General features: G+C 50.4%; 1 protein-coding gene across 4 annotated transcripts in view; it reads left to right on the forward strand.

Annotated features, from left to right (window-relative positions):
* The first annotated feature begins 10,332 nt into the window (after nucleotides 1-10,332).
* Nucleotides 10,333-13,911, forward strand: part of OGDHL (oxoglutarate dehydrogenase L) — a 31,719-nt gene continuing 28,140 nt past the window's right edge. For 2 of the 4 annotated variants that reach the window (XR_005244095.2, XM_038008897.2), the window contains exon 1: nucleotides 10,363-10,417. The gene's annotated coding sequence lies outside the window, so the exon portion shown is untranslated. Of the gene's footprint in view, nucleotides 10,418-10,656; nucleotides 10,688-13,911 lie in introns of those variants that run through there. The other 2 variants (XM_007962561.3, XM_038008893.2) reach the window with 2 other exon arrangements.

Here is a 13,911-nt window from a genome sequence, read left to right on the forward strand (position 1 = left end):
TTCACAGCATGATAGTTTCTTGATGTTCATTGCAGACACCAAACAGACCTGTTGAGTTCCCCTTAGATTTGAAGCTCAAAAAGTTCTACTCATATTGAGAATTAAAAAGATTGCAGTACTCATAGTTCAAGAAAGGGGCAGCAACTCTGCAGATATTTAAATAAAACACTCAAGAAACTCAAACGGAATGAGATGATACACTATGCACTCAGATTACTGTGCTAAACGATTTAACAAATATGTGAATAAATGTGCACACAACAGGCTTCTGTGAACATTCTCCTCACAGTGCATATACATTCAGTGTTGGACTGATCCTGAGCAGCATCGTTCTAAGGTGCTGGTAAGCACTATTTCTGTTTTGCTTCTTTTCTTCCTTTGTTGCTGTATATTTCTTTCTTTTTTTTTTTTTTAGACGGAGTCTTGCTCTGTCTCCCAGGCTGGAGTGCAGTGGCCGGATCTCAGCTCACTGCAAGCTCCTCCTCCCGGGTTCACGCCATTCTCCTGCCTCAGCCTCCCGCGTAGCTGGACTACAGGCACCCGCCACCTCGCCCGGCTAGTTTTTTTTTGTATTTTTTAGTAGAGACGGTGTTTCACCGTGTTAGCCAGGATGGTCTCGATCTCCTGACCTCGTGATCCGCCCGTCTTGGCCTCCCAAAGTGCTAGGATTACAGGCGTGAGCCACCGCGCCCGGCCTGTTGCTGTGTATTTCAACAGGAAGCCCTGGCGGCTGTTGGTTAACAGAAGGTGTCTTTTGTTAGTGTTCAGGTGGTTCCAGCTCACCACAATCACAATCAAAGCTACCATTCATCTTACTCTGATTCAGTGGGACTTCTCCGACTCATCCAGAGAGTGCAGGGACCGGACAGCCCCCAGCGTCCCGGCTCAGGTCTCCAGCTGTGCTGGCGGCAGTGGCGCTGTGCTGGCGGCAGTGGCGTCTCCAAGGCTCTCGCTCTGGCTTTGCCGCAGTCACCGCCATGTAACCGTGTCCTGCGAGAGAGCGCTTCCGAGGTAATCTTAAGTGAAAAGGGACTCTGCAAATTGTGAAGACAGTATTGTCTTCTGCAAATTGTGAAAACCACAACTTTGGTAAAAGTTTGAATGCCATGTGAGGGAAGAAAAACTGGAAGGAAAACACTAAATGATAAACTCAACTAAACTGGTTGAGTTTAAACAGGAAAATATGAATATGCTTTCCCTTTACAATTTTTTGTGCTTTTTACTGTTTTTATAATGAGCAAGTATTGACATTGCAATTGAAAAGAAAATCTGGACTCTAAAAAACACTGTTAATGGGCCAGGTGCAGTGGCTCACACTTGTAATCTCAGCGCTTTGGGAGATGGATCGCTTGAGCTCAGGAGTTTGAGACCAGCCTGGGCAACATGGTGAAACCCGTCTCTACAAAACATACAGAAATTAGCCGGGCTGGTGCCTGTAGTTCCAGCTACTTGGGATGCTGAGGTGTAAGCACCACTTGAGCCCAGGAGGTGGAAGCTGCAGTGAGCCGTGATTGTGCCACTGCACTCCGGCCTGCATGACAGAGTGAGACCGTCTCAACAACAACAAAAAGACAACAAAAAGACACTCAGTTAAGAGACCTTAACTTCTGTCTGATTTGTTAACCATGTCAGTGTTCTTTCTTTTGTTTTATTCTTTGGTCTGTCTTCTCTGCCTATTCAGAGCTGAGGGTTCTCCCTGCACCTGTCGGAAGTCATCTGTACTCTGAAACCACTGTGAAGGCAGGGACTGCTTACGTCTCTCTCCAGCAAGATCAGGTTAGTTCTCTAAGGGTAGTGAGGAAACAATTCTCTTGACCTCAAATAAATATTAAGGCCCAGCCCTGCATAAGGTGAGGCCTCCTAGGAGGTGGTAACTGTGCCCCACAGAGGCAGGGGGCCTGGGGCACACCTTCAGGGGCCCATAGGACACCCTTGACTCTTCTTCCCTTACTACCCAAAGCCAATCTGTCCCAGCCCAACTGACCCTGCCTGTGTAATGCTCTGCATGGGTCCCTCCTTCCTAGGCCTCACTGGTAAAACCTCCATTCACTGGGGTGTTTATGGGAGCTCACCAGTTCCCCAACCAGCCTCCACAATGACCTTTCTTTTCCTTCCTTTCTCCTTTCCTTTCCTTTTTTTTTCTTTTCTCCTTTCTCTCTTTTCCCTCCCTTCCTCCCTCTGTCTCCCTTTCTCTCTCCCCCCCCTTTTTTCCCCCTTTTCTCCCTTTCTTTCTTTCCCAGGCTGCAGTGCAGTGCCAAGATTTAGGCTCACTGCAACCTCCACCTCCCAGATTCAAGCAATTCTCCTGCCCCAGCCTCCAGAATAGCTGGGGTTACAGGCACTTACCACCACGCCTGGCTTTTTGGTTTTTTTTGTTTTTTTTTTTTGAGATGGAGTCTCGCTCTATTGTCCAGGCTGGAGTGCAGTGGCATGATCTCAGCTCACTGCAACCTCTGCCTTCCAGGTTCAAGCAATTCTCCTGCCTCAGCCTCCTGAGTAGCTGGGATTACAGGGGCAAGCCACCACGCCCGGCTAATATTTTATTTTAGTAGAGATGAGATTTCACTCTATTGGCCAGGCTAGTTTCAAATTCCTGACCTCAAGTGATCCGCCCGCCTCAGCCTCTCAAAGTGCTAGGACTACAGGTGTGACCACTGTGCCTAGCCAGAATGACTTTTCTACAAAATCTGACTGCGTCCCCTGCTGAAACCCTGAAGAGGCCCTAGAGCGGTTTGAGGACTGAAATGTCAGCTAGAACGTTTGAGACCCTTGGCTGGACCTGGCTATCTCCAAGTCCTGCCTTGGAGCACTTGATGCCGGCCACAGAGAACCCCCTTCCCTCCACCCAGTCTCGCCAGACACCGCAGACCCTTGCTTGCCCCCCAGGCCTTGGTCCACAACACTCCCCTCACTCCATTATCCTTTCCCTCTCGCCCGGAGAGGGCGAGAAGGTCCAGGAAAGCCTCCCTGATGCATTTGCCTCAGAAGCGCAGGCGCGGGGGTCTCCACGCTTCAGGGACCGCTGGCATTTTTCCGGGGCTTCCCGGGGAAGATTTCCTGCGGTGGGCGCGGGCCTGGCCTACAGGCTCAGCATCAAGAACCGTTCGCGTCCGCCTCGTCTCGCACCTTCCCCAGCGGGGCGCGGCCGCGGCAGGAGGTTGAGGAGCGGAGCCCAGGGCTGCCGCGCGGCTCTGGCCTCCTAGAGGGACGTGGACCAGGCGGGGAGCGAACGGGGAGGTCCCGCGCGTCTGGCCCCCTGCCAAGGTGGCTGCCCCTAGCCCGCACGCAGCCCAGGCCACTCCACACCCGCTCTCGCAGCCTCTCCCCGCCGCCCCGGGACACGACCCCGCGTCCCCTCGCGCGGCTTCTGTCTGCGCTGGGACACACAGCCGGGAAAACTTGTTCAGCCCCCGGGAATCTCCGCCCCTCCGAGGGCCTCCCAGCGCCAGGTTTCAGAAACCGATGTCGGCTCCTCTCAGCTCCCAGTCCAGTGCGCAGGCGGCGGCGTGTGCTCGCCCTGGGTCGAGAGGGGGTGACCCGAGGTGCCTGGCCACGCGGGGTCCAAACCCGGAGTGGCGACGAAGGAGACGCAGAAAGAGGAAGTGTCCTGAGAGCCGGGCTAGACAGGCGTGGGCTCCCCGCCCCTTGGGGACTCCGCAGGAGGGCACCGCCCCCGGCCAGGCCTGCTCTGAGAGGGGCTTCCCGCCGGGGCTAGGAGGGCTGGGGCGAGGTCCGGAGCATGCAGCCGCCTGTGAGGGGACGGGCAGGGATGCGTGGCCCTCAGCCCGAGGGCAAGCGATGGCCTGGATGCTGTTTTTTGAAGTCCAAAATCTTGGCTGTGCTCCCCGGGGGGGGTTCGCTCCAGTAGGTGAGCGGCCTCAGTTGCTGCAGGGGAGGCGACAGCAGAGGTTTAAGGGGCTGAATTTGCTTTTGAATCCTGCCGCCTCCAAACGGAAACTCGAGTCCCTGCTGTCTCTATGTCCTGCCCCACCTGGACTGGGGCTGGTGGAAAGGCCCGCTGCAATGGAGCTGGAGGACGGGATCAGATGGTTGCCTTAGGGGCTCCATCTTCCGGGGAGGAAAACCACGGGTCTTCTGGAGGTTGGGGCCCAAAGGCCAAGGCTGGGAGCAGAAGAGGCCTGTGGGAGGCAGTGGTGGAGGCTCAGAGCTTGTCAGAGGGCCTCGGCAGTCTCGTGGAGAAGCTGACCATCCGGGCCTAGGATCAAAACATGCTGTGTCAGAGGAGGCGCCTTCTGCACTTTGGGGCACCCACAGATGGTTTTTAATATGTTGCAGGTCTTGGTCAACTTGATATTCTTAAGGTGGTAAAACTCCCCTTTCAAAGGTTTCTTTGTCAAATAATGAAATGTTCTAAAATTGCATGGTCGGTTGCACAACTCTATGGATATGCTTAAAAAAGAATTGAATGATACATTTTATATGGGTGAATTGTATGGTATGTGAATTATATCTCCATAAAGCTGAACCCAGTAACAGACCCACACAAATGTGCTCAACTGATTTTTTGACAAAAGTGCAAAAGCAATTCAATAGGGGAAGAACAGCCTTTCAACAAATGGTATTGGGGCAATGAGCTGTCCATAGGTGAAAAAAAGAATTTCAGCTTAAGTTTCACACTTTATACAAAAATTAAAGGATAATATACTAAAATGCAAAATGTAAAACAATAAAACTTTTAGAAAAATGGGATAAAATCTTCAGGATCTAGGGTGAGGTGAAAAAATCTCAGACTAAACACCAAAAACATGAGCCATAAAATGAAAAATTGATATACTGGATTTCATCAGAACTGAAAATTTTTGCTCAATGCACAACCCTACTAAGAGGATGAACAGAGAAGCTACAGGCCGATAGAAAATATTTGCAAATCACGTATCTGACAGTCTAGCATCTAGAATATGCAAAGAGCTCTCAGACTAGCATCTAGAATATGCAAAGAGCTCTCAGACTCAACAGAAAGAAAAGAAAAAGAGCGAACCAATTAGAAAAGGGCTAAAAGACATAAAGAGACATTTTTCCAAAGAGGATATACAGATTACAAACACACACATGAAAAGATGTTCATTAGCCATCAGGGAAATGCAAATTAAAACCACAATGCGATATCATGACATACCTGTCAGGATGGGTAACACACAACACCAAATGCTGGTGAGGATGCAGAGAAACTGTATCACCTACACTTTGTAGATGGGACTGTGAAATGGCACACCTACTCTGGAAAAGAGCAGAAGTTTTTTAAAAAAATGAAACATGCGGGCCGGGCGCGGTGTCTCAAGCCTGTAATCCCAGCACTTTGGGAGGCCGAGACCGGCGGATCACGAGGCCAGGAGATTGAGACCATCCTAACACAGTGAAACCCCGTCTCTACTAAAAAAATACAAAAAACTAGCCGGGCGAGGTGGTGGGCGCCTGTAGTCCCAGCTACTAGGGAGGTTGAGTCAGGAGAATGGCGGGAACCCGGGAGGCGGAGCTTGCAGTGAGCTGAGATCCGGCCACTGCGCTCCAGCCTGGGCGACAGAGCGAGAGTCCACCTCAAAAAAAAAAAAAAAAAAAAGAATGAAACATGCAACTACCATATGACCCAGCAATTGCACTCCAAGGCATTTACCCCAGAGAAATGAAGACTTACATTCACACAAAAATCTGAACATAACATAGCAGGTTTATTTGTAATAGCCAAAATCTGAACACAATCCAGATGCCCTTTATGAGTGAATGGTTAAACAAACTGTGGTACATCCATACCATGGAATACTACTCAGCAATAAAAAGAGACAAATGACTGATTCACACAACAACCTGCATGAATCTCCAAAGAAGTATAGTGAGTGAAAAAAAGCTAATCCAAAAAGACTACATAGGCCGGGCGTGGTGGCTCAAGCCTGTAATCCCAGCACTTTGGGAGGCCGAGGCGGGCGGATCATGAGGTCAGGAGATTGAGACCATCCTGGCTAACCCAGTGAAACCCCGTCTCTACTAAAAAATACAAAAAAAAAAAAAAAAAAACTAGCCGGGCGAGGTGGTGGGCGCCTGTAGTCCCAGCTGCTCGGGAGGCTGAGGCAGGAGAATGGCGTGAACCCGGGAGGCAGAGCTTGCAGTGAGCTGAAATCCAGCCACTGCACTTCAGCCTGGGCGACAGAGCGAGACTCCGTCTCAAAAAAAAAAAAAAAAAAAAAAAAAAAAAAGGCTACCTACTCTATAATGCCACTTACATATAACATTACGGAATCCAAAATTATAGAGATGGAGAACTGATTAATGGTTTGGAGGGGTTAAGGAGGAGGTGAGGTGGGAGGGAAATAGGTGTGGCTATAGAAGGGCATTTTGAGGGATCCTTGTGGTGATAGAAATGTTTTATACAGTAGTTTGTCCTTATCCTGAGGGGATACGTTCCAAGGCCCTCATGGATGCCCAAATCCTCATATAGTATCAAACCCTATATATACCCTATTTTTTCCTATACATACCTATGATAATTTTTTTTTTTTTGGAGCTGGAGTCTCACTCTGTTGCCCAGGCTGAAGTGCAGTGGCACTGCTCACTGCAACCTCCACCTCCCAGGTTCAAGTGATTCTCCTGCCTCAGCCTCCCAAGTAACTGGGATTACAGGCACCTGCCACCACGCCCAGCTAATTTTTTGTATATTTAGTAGAGATGGGATTTCACTGTGTTGGCCAGGCTGGTCTCAAACTCCTGACTTCAGGTGATCCACTTGCTTTGGCCTCCCAAAGTGCTGGGATTACAGGTGTGAGCCACCGTGCCCAGCCCATACCGATGATAAAGTTTAATTTATAAATTAGGCACAGTAAGAGATTAACAACAATAAGTTAGAATATAAAAGAACAATTATAATAATATACTATAATTAAAGCTATGAGAATGTGGCCAAAGCATTTATAAACAAAGTTAAGACAAGTGACAGACTGGGAGAAATGTTTGCAACATTTACAACCTACAAAATATTCTTATTCAGAATAGGTACAGAGTTTATGTGAATTCAAGCAAAATGTAAACAACCTGATAGAAAAATGGGCAAAGTCTATCAATAGGCATTTATAGAAAAAGAATACAAAATAAGAAACATATAAAAAGATTTTCAGTTCATGCGTGTAATCCCAGCACTTTGAGAGGCCAAGGCGGGCAGATCACTTGAGGTCAGGAGTTCAAGACCAGCCTAGCCAACATGGTGAAACCCCGTCTTTACTAAAAATACAAAAATTAGCCAGGTGTGGTGGTGTGTGCCTGTAATCCCAGCTACTCAGGAAACTGAGGCAGGAGAATCGCTTGAATCCAGGAGGCAGAGTTTGCAGTGAGCCCAGATCACACCATTGCATTCCAGCCTGGGTGACAGAGTGAGACTCCATCTCAAAAAAAAAAAAAAAAAAAAAAAGAGATTTTAAAATTCACTTATCAGTTTTATGCAAACTAAAACAAAATGTGATTTTTCACCTATCAGATTGGCATAAATTAAAGAAAACTGATAATAAATCTTGGCAAGAATGTAAGGGAGTGGGAACTCAAAAACACTAATGAGGAAGTATTCAGTGGAATGGTCTTAGTAGATATTTATTATACATATTAAATTCTAAAGCATATATATCTTTTGACTCATTGTTAAACTTAATTTAGAAATCAGGCTGGGTGTGGTGGCTCACGCCTATAGTCCCAGCACTTTGGGAGGCCAAGGCGGGGAGATCACGAGGTCAGGAGTTCGAGACCAGCCTGGGAACATGGTGAAACTCCATCTCCACTAAAAGTATAAAAATTAGCCAGGCATGGTGGTGGGAGCCTGTAATCCCAGCTACTCAGGAGGCTGAGGCAGAGGAATTGCTTGAACCTGGGAACTGGAGGTTGCAGTGAGCCGAGATCCAGCCACTGCACTCTAGCCTTGGTGACAGAGCAAGACTACGTCTTGGAAAAAAAAAAAAAAAAAGAAATCAATGTTACCATAGTAGTTTTGCATGTACTAAAGGGAATATAGAGGAGGACTCTTTTCTCCTTTTTTTTTCTGTAAATGTCAAAAGAAGTGGAAATGTTAATTCAGTGAGAGAGAAGTGACATACAGTCACCATACATCCCTACAATGAATACAACATACCCATGAAAAAGAATGAGGTGGTCCTACACATACTGAGTTTAAAATAAAAATCTTCAAGACAAGGGATAAAAAGAAACAAGTTGTGGAACTGTATTCTAGTATTTTGTGTTTTTATGTGTAACTGTATTTTGTGTTTTTATGTGTATGTTTGTGCAAGCAATATGGATATAAATACATAAACAGTTTTGTAAACATGTTTGCCAAACTGGCCAGTAGTTATCTCTGGAGGGAAAAAAAAGAGGTGAGGTTGGGGCAGGTGGAAGGGGGCTTTTCACATTTTGTTCTGTATCCTTCTGTATCATTTAAATTATGTACAGCTAGAATAAATAAAAACTTGCATGTTCATACACACACACAAACACACACACACACACACACACATGCCACAGGCATAGGAAAAAAAGAAAGGTGTCTGTTTCTGAAGATCTCTGCAAAGCCTATAGCCACTGCCGCTAATCCTCTCAGGCTTCTGAGAATGACAGCCACCCTCATGGGAGCGTTGATTGCCCCAAATGTTTGCTTTAATCAATGCAATTAGCAGAACATCAATTAGGCTGGAAGGCTGAAAGGCTCTGAAGCCTTTTGATTTGCAAGAGCCTTGTTCCTGCCTGCTGCTCTGTGTCAGGCTTTCCATCTTTCTTAATTGGTGACTCTGACTTGTAAACTTTTCCACTATTCCCCCAAACTGCATCGTCTCCTTTTCCCTAGCTCTCTGAAAAGTTTCACTGTGCCCGTCACTAAAGCCAGACCACCTGTGGTCTCCACCCTCATATCTGGTCAACCACTAAACCCTCTGGAACTGATCCCCAGAAGTCTCTCAAATCTGGCTACCTTACTCCATCTCTACTGTAAGCACATTACTGCCTCTTACCTGGAATTTGAATTTTGAACATCAGAAGAGCCTTGAAGAGACAGTTCCTCTATGGCTCAGCACTGCTTCCTGAAGTAAATTTTTCAGCTTTCCTCTGATTCTGTGAGTTGCCTTGTATACAGTCTTCATATCAACTCATTTTTGACTGAAGCTAGCCAAGTCATTTTTGGTGCTTGTGTCCAAAGAATTCCCAATGAACCCTGCCCTTCTGCACCAGATAAAATTTTACTCATCCTTCGAGATCCAAGTCAAGTGTCCGTTTACTCACTCATTCATTCACTCAACAAATATTTACTGAAAAATACCATGAGCTAGTGCTGTGCTAAGTGCTAAAGATTCTTGACCACATGAATCCCTAACTATCTCCAAATGAAGAACTTCTGGGAGATTTCAGGTGCAGAAGTTAGTTGTATTCCTTTCTTCGTGGCACTCTGTCAGCATTGATCTGGGTAATTGATTAATTACCTCATATCCACATTCCCTATCCTCCTCCCCCGACAAGCAACCATATTAATTGGTTTGATATGTATTTGAATGTATTATTGTGAAATGCATACTGTAATTTTGAGATTAAAATTCAAGAGTGCAATAATCCAGGAGAGAGTTGATGGCAACTTGAACCACAGGTGTGTTAGCTTCCTATACAAGAAATCCCTGCATTTAAATGAGAACAAAACCCAACAGAAAGCTGAAAAAAATACAACAGAAAACCCCAAACTAACAAACAACGTAAGATGCAAATCGCTAATAACGAGAGAAATGCAGATTAAAACAATAATAGCACATTGCATCTGCTATTTTGATAATAATTAGAAAGCTGATCTCTATCCCAGAGAAAGTTCCACGCAGGATCCTAAGGGAATGTGTATGAGGAAGTTCATTGCAGCCTTGTTTGTGGCCACGGGGTGGTCAGGAGAGCCTGGGTCACCATCACTGGGAGGATGAATGGGTAAAATGTGTATCAGATTTGGGGTAAGCACTTTTCACGCATTATCTCATCTTTCTTTCAAAACATCCCTAAGATAGTGGAACTTTTCATAGCATTCCCATTTTACAGACGACAGCACAAAACCTATCCTCTCCTACACACAAAGGCTGCTTGTCCTCTGGTACATTCGTCCTAGTTTTAGAACGAACACACGGGGTTCAGGGCCTCAGCCCCATCCTGCGGTCTCAGAGAGGCGTCCCCCTTTCGGCCGTGGGCGACCTCGGGCCTGGGCCGCCAGCACCGCGGACAGCGCCAGGCGCGGGGCGGGGCGACCATGGAGACGTCACGACGCGCGGAGTCTGAGGGGCGCGCGCCCGTGGGCGGCTGCGTCACGTGATCCAGGTAATTGGCACGGTGCGCGCGCACCCCTTCCGCGCAGCCCCCTGACCTGCAGCCTCCGGACCTTGCTGCAGCGTGGACCCCGCCCGCCCGCCCGGTGAGCGCGGCGGCCCGCCCCTTCCCGATCCCAGCGCCGCTGCTTCTCCTGCCGTTCTGGGGACCGGCGCCGCAGCTCCTCTCTCCCGGGTCCTGGGGCGCCGCTGCCCGCAGTCCTGAGCCTGGCCCGGCCGGGGGGAGGGGGAGGAGGAACAGACCGTGACCTTGGCTCCGCCCTTGACTGGCCGCGGCCTCCCCCGGGACCCCCAGCCCATCGCGCGCGTACCACCCGGCTAGTCCGGGGTCCTGCGCAGAGGAGCGGGCGCTCGCGGTGGGTTTCTTCAGCCCGAGGACTGCCGACTGCCCCGCGCCTTCCGTGGCCAGGGGAGGGCCCAGGGCTGCGGGAGCTGTGCCGGGGATGGGGAGGGTCAGCGCTGTGCGCCTGGCGGGACCCGTAGGCAGCTTCGGACGTCCAAGGACCCTAATAGACAATTTTAACCGCGGTCTCCAATCACAGATGAGAAAACTGAGTCCCGAGAGAGGGCGGCATGGCCTGAGGTCGCTGCTAGCACGGAAAGTGCTTCTTCCGCCCCTAGGGAGATGTGGGAGGGTGACGGGGTAATCCCGAGGCCACAGCAGGCTGCAGTACGCATTCGCCGAACCAGAGAGACCCCTTTGACGCCCCTGGGCCGCCTGGCTCAAGCAGGCGCTAGCATCCCCTCCCCAGTGTCTTGGAACAGGCCCCATCTAATTAGAGTTGCGGTTTGTTGCTGAGCAAAGCTCATCCGCTTCTCAGAAAGTGGGGTCAGAGTAGACCTGCTGCTGAGAGAATCCAAGCTCTGCTGCTGCCCAGCTTGGAGGGCCCTCTGGGGAGAACCCTTCGCGGCCTCTGTTTACTGATCTCTGCAATGGGTGCATTAGGGAGCAGTCCTCACTAGGGCACCCCAGACAGGGTCATGTGTAGGGGAGTCTTAGTGGGCATGGTGTCGGCAGTTTTCTGGGGTTGGGTTGAGGTTCCGAGATTGGGTTGGGGATGCTGTGTGACCGTGTCTTCAAGAGAAGAGACCCCCAAGAGATACCCAGGGCGACTCTGCTGGAGTCTGGACTCGGCAGGGGGTCGCACAGGGTACCTGACTCTCACTCCTTGCTGCTGTCTTTGACTGTATGGGCAGGAACTAGCAGGGCTGGCTTGGGCTCTGGCTCTAGATACTGAGCCCTCATGCCCTGCTGGGATGCAGGTGGGGGTGAGTGGCAGGCTGCCCTCCTGCCTGGCTGGGTCAAGGCCACAGCAGTGTCCAGTGGCCAACCCAGACTGCTTAGTGTTTATAAAACACAGTGTTCCTGCACCGGGCCATTCTGGACACAGCCAGACTTTGTCCCTATCTGGCCCAAACTGCCCCATTCCCCTGTGGGGGTGGGAGTGGGGCTGGCAGAGGGAGCAGCTCTGACTCAGCTGATGGGAATTGCATCGCTAAGAGAAATCTGGCTTACATCTTGACTGCAGTGATCAGGGCACAGTCTATGGAACCACACACAACCCTGTCACTCTCCAGCTTAGCCTCTTGCACCTCAGTTTCTCTGTTTATAAAGTGAAACTGATGTGAGTGCTCACCCCATAGGATGTTGAGAATTAAATGAGCACAGTATCTGTCCCAGAATCAGTGCTCCTGATGGTGCCTATTATGTTTATTCCTATGACGATGGTCTTAATATCTAGTTTCCTTGCCATAGACTGGGGATGATAGAGCGTCCTGGGTGGTTGGATTCTTTTTGATGCTCCAGAAGATTCTCCCTGATGCTTCAGGAGCTCCTGGGCCCAGTGGCCAGCTGGGCTGGCACAGACTTCTGTTTGCCCAGTCCTCTGGGATGGTCAGAGGCGGAATAGGAGTTGGGACCCTGGCTGCCTGACCCCAGAGCTCATGCCTGGCGCTTGGAGAGGTCCTGCTTCCAGAGGAGCCGGCCCTGAGTGCCCTGCACTCTAGGGCTTGGCATCACTGGCTGGTGGGCTGGGCCACGTGGCCCGAAACCTCAGGGGCTGAGCATGTGGGAGGGAAACTTAGGGCACTCAGATGCTCCCAAGCTCACCTCCCTCCTCCCTGCAGTGGAATCTTTTTTGTTTTGAAATTTTTCTCTGTTCAGGCTTGCTGCTGGTTGCCCCAGGAGCCTGTCCTCCTTCCATCAAGGTGACATTACCCCTTTCCTCTGGCTTATGTGAGTTAGAGGGAGGGCTGTGCCCTGCCCTCTGATGAGGCCTGACCTTTTGTGCAAAGTCCAGCCAGTGAGTTCCTGGTGACGTGGTTGAGCTGATGGCAGGGGTGAGGCAGAAGGGTGCAACAGGTGGCCTGTTGGCTGAGCACACCTGACCAGGAGCATTGGCTCAGGGCCCGGCCTGGGCAGTACTTGGGAGCTAGTTATACCCCAGAATGCACATTTTCTGGGGCCTGAGCTGTCCAGGGGTGGGGGACTCCTACTGTGTGGGCGACCGCTGGTAGGGTGGTTCTTGCACCCAGCTTACAAGCTGGGCAGTCTGGGCAGGAGGGCATTAGCTGGTGTTGACGGGGAGCTGCTCTGTCCAGGCAGTGGCTGTGCTGGAGCAGAGGAGGGGGTTCTGCTTACAGTTGTAGGGTGGGGAACAGAGGTCCCACTTTACACATCATGTGTAGGATGAAGTGGCAGGGGTATGGGGTGATCTGGGACCTCAGCGGGCCCTATCAACCCCTAACCTGCCTGGATAGGGAGAGTTGGGGGTTCTTCAGGATTGGCAGAGGCTCTTAGAACTCTTACCCTCTGAGGAATGGAGAAAGCCCCCATCACTGAAAGCCCATCACTGAAAATACCAAGATTAGATATTTTCCCTGGGAAGGCACAGGTAACAGAGTGAGATGAGATGAGCTGCAGGGCCTGGTTCCCCCGGCCTGGGTGGGTTTCCAGTCTGTAGCTGCCTGGGCTGTTAGCTGTCTTGAGTGGCACTGGTCCTGGGTGTAAGCTCTCAGGGTGTCCAGAGTATGGGAGCCAGGGAGGGCAGTTCCAGTCCAAGGGCTGTGCTGGGCCTGGGGCTGCGTTCCATTCTGCTCTTCATGCCCCTCCAGACCTTAGCCCTTCCTGCAGTGAAGTGGGGTCATTGTTGGGCCTAGTGTCACCATCCTTCTGGCTGGGCCTGGGAGAGAGGGCACTCTGGGCCAGGATCACAGTCACAGGTAGTCACTGGTCACTTTTGGTTGCAATGACTAGAGCCACAGACCTCCTGAGATACTGTGTCTCTATCATCCCCTGACACCTGTGCTCACTGGATGTTTTTGTCCCTGCTTTTCCCTGACCATGCACGACACACCTGGCCCCTGGAGGACTCCCTGCCCTGGTTCTAGGGTGGTGGGCCTGTGACCCACTCCTTCTTGGTGGTACTCCCTGCACCTGCCCTGTGGCTCTCTGAGTGGGCTCCAGGACCTAGGTTGAGTGCTCCCTGAGGCAGGGCCTGGGTTCATGTCTCTGCCCAGGCTTTGGGGGCTATCAGGGAAGGAGTGTGGTCTGGGATGTGTGGGGCACAGCAGTGCTGGG

Source organism: Chlorocebus sabaeus, chromosome 9 (genome assembly GCF_047675955.1).
Source record: "Chlorocebus sabaeus isolate Y175 chromosome 9, mChlSab1.0.hap1, whole genome shotgun sequence".
NCBI classification, from domain to species: domain Eukaryota; kingdom Metazoa; phylum Chordata; class Mammalia; order Primates; family Cercopithecidae; genus Chlorocebus; species Chlorocebus sabaeus.